This window comes from Propithecus coquereli, unplaced genomic scaffold, assembly GCF_000956105.1.
Source record: "Propithecus coquereli isolate 6110/MARCELLA unplaced genomic scaffold, Pcoq_1.0 Scaffold44, whole genome shotgun sequence".
In the NCBI taxonomy this organism is placed as follows: domain Eukaryota; kingdom Metazoa; phylum Chordata; class Mammalia; order Primates; family Indriidae; genus Propithecus; species Propithecus coquereli.
The window spans coordinates 6,247,201-6,250,137 of NW_012150174.1; positions in this window are offsets into that span (position 1 = coordinate 6,247,201).

A 2,937-nucleotide genomic window follows, 5' to 3' on the forward strand; every position below is an offset into this window, starting at 1 on the left:
TATGAATAGGAAAAGGAATCCAGCTAAATGTGAACAATTATTATGGCACTTGCCATGACTATTTTTTCAAATGGATTTCATCCCTCAAAGAATTTGATTTTTTTTACATGGATATTCCTAAATACTTATCCAGCATGGGAAAAAGTGAAATTATCACATGTAATGCTGAAGAAGAGGAGAATCAAAATTGGTGACAATGTTTTTTCTAAAAAATTTTAAACATTATTGATCAAGAGATAAAATGTACTTCTGAAGAATGGAAAAGCAGTTTATGCCACAAAAGATGGTCTCATATGCTTCAACAAATTAATTTCAAAGAGTGGTTCTCAGAGTTGTTAATTTTACACCACTACCTGTTCTCATTGGTGATTGTTCAATGTCATAAAAAAGGGAAATAAGTTGGATGTGACTCCTGTAGAAGTTGTGTTATCTCATAATTGGAACATAAACTGTAACTGCAAGAAATCTTACAAGCAAATTCTGCAAAATAGGAACTGTTAAGAAGAGCTAAATTATCAAGAAAACATAATTAAAGAAAGAGGCATGTAATTTACACACTTATAATTTATTTCAGGTAAACAACAAATATTTTTAGTGTAAGTATGTCCCATGCAATATTTTTGTATTATCTCAGTGTACCTATGCATAGGCAATTAGAAATAATTCAAACTTCACTGGGTGTCCTGTGATTTTATTTGCCATATCTGGCAACTCTAGTCATGCTAGGATCTGAACTTAGGTCTTCTGATTCCAAATCCATTGCTCTTTCCACTATGACTTTTTCTTTAGTTGATTCCATAAAATAACCAACCACGTGAATATGTTTGGAATTAAGTTTTTACAGTGACTTTTATATACTTTACTGGTGCCCTAGACATTTGGAGAATGTCTCTGGAGGGGAAATAAAGAATCTCATCTTCATGCCTCTCTTTGTACCCATTAGAACATTCTTCTGGACAGTTTTGTTGAGTTAGGCCATGTTGAAGATTCTTTTCATGGTTGAAAAATGAAGTCAATGGCATTCTAGCATTAGCTTTTAGAACAGCTCAGTAATGTTTGAAATGCCATGCAATCAGCAAGGGGGACACAGAAAGCTACAAATTGGAATTATATCATCCTAACAGGATTTACACAAAGAGGATTATTATTATTGTAATTCTAATCAACACTATTTATGCAGTTGACAAAGTACTTTCATATACATATATTCCATACGATCCACACAATATCTATGGGGGTAATTTATATCTATATTTTCTGTGGAAATTAAGGTTCTGTTATGTAAAATGACTTATTCTGAGTTGTGCAGCTAATGAGTGCCAGAGCTACAAACTTTACCCACATCTTCTGCACCCAGGTCTAAGTGGTCTCCACTGCACGGTGCTGCTAGATACATGTAAGAACACTGCTTCTAGGGCTGCTCACTATATTGTTAATCCGAATAGGAGTCCACTCTTCAGACACACTTAGTACATGTTATTACCAGCAATACACAGATATGATTCGTTTTCATTCAAGTTTAACAGCAACTCCTTGTGCAATTGGCAGATTTAGAATGGATTTTGTGAACATCATAACTGCCTACTGCCTCAGAATTCTTTGCACTTCAGGGAGCGGGGCTGATGAATCTTAGAGGCGGAGACCAGATTGGGACAAGTTGCTGGGTACTCTCTGTTTTTTACTGGGAACTCGTGGAGTGAGGTGGACCCATCTGAGGGGATGGGTAACGGACACTTTTCTTTCAGATTTAGATTCAACATGCATTTTTCAAATGCCAATTATATGCAAAGCACTTTCACATATGATAGCTCATATCTGAAAACGCATAGCTCAAAGGAGGGAAGGCAATATTCTACTTTGAGATATGGAATTTAAAACTATGAAAGGTTAAGATACAATAGATACAATTAAGATACAGTTTTTTAAAAAAAAATCACATGAAAACAAAATTCAGGAAGATTATAAGCAGAGAAATTGCTGCTGTTTCTTGCCTGACTGCTTATAGGTATTCAACAAATCTTTAGCATATTGGATTAAAATCATAATTTAGATTGTAGTCTTAGAACTGTAATCTAAGAATCCAGATAATTTTCCTTAGAGCTTTGCTAATAGGAAGCCAATACCTCAGGCCCTACTATTTTTCCATACTATTTCAAAAACACAAAGGAAAGAACCAAAGTATGCAGCTTATTTGCTCCAGTTGAACATTGGGAAGGGACATGAGAGACATTTTCTTTGCTTTGCTTTGCTTTCCTTTCCTTTCCTTTTCTTTTCTTTTTGTATCATTAGCTGCATCATGATATTCTACCAACAGTAAAGGAAGAGTAGAACAGAGAGGTAGCTATGTAATCCAGGGTAAGATCCACATTAACTGAGGAGACCATATTATCTAAACTCTAAATTGGAACAATCAGTCTGAAAAGTATAACTACATTTATGGGACAATAAAAGATAATATTTAGAATCAAGAGTGCTGACATCGGTGGTCTGCTCACCTCACTGGAAAAGGTTAATGAAAATCTGAGACTTCACTTCTCCATTAAATTGCTGTGGCCATCCATCTTCCTTATGTTCAAAGAAATGATGACTCTCAGTTGTGCCTTCTTCTTTCTCTCCACCTCTTTAAGAAACAGAGGATGGATAGAAGGGCACAGTGGCTCATGCCTGTAATCCTAGCACTTTGAGAGGCCAAAGTGGGAGGATCGCTTGAGGACAAGAGTTTGGGACCAGCCTAAGCAAGAGTGAGACCCCGTCTCCACAAAAATAGAAAACTTAGCCAGGCGTGGTGGTGCACACCTGTCGTCCCAGCTACATGGGAGGCTGAGGCAGGAGGATTGCTTGAGCCCAGGAGTTTGAGGCAGTAGTGAGCTATGATGATGCCACTGAGTGGAGACAGAGTGAGGCTGTGTCTCAAAAAAAAAAAAAAAAAAAAAAAAA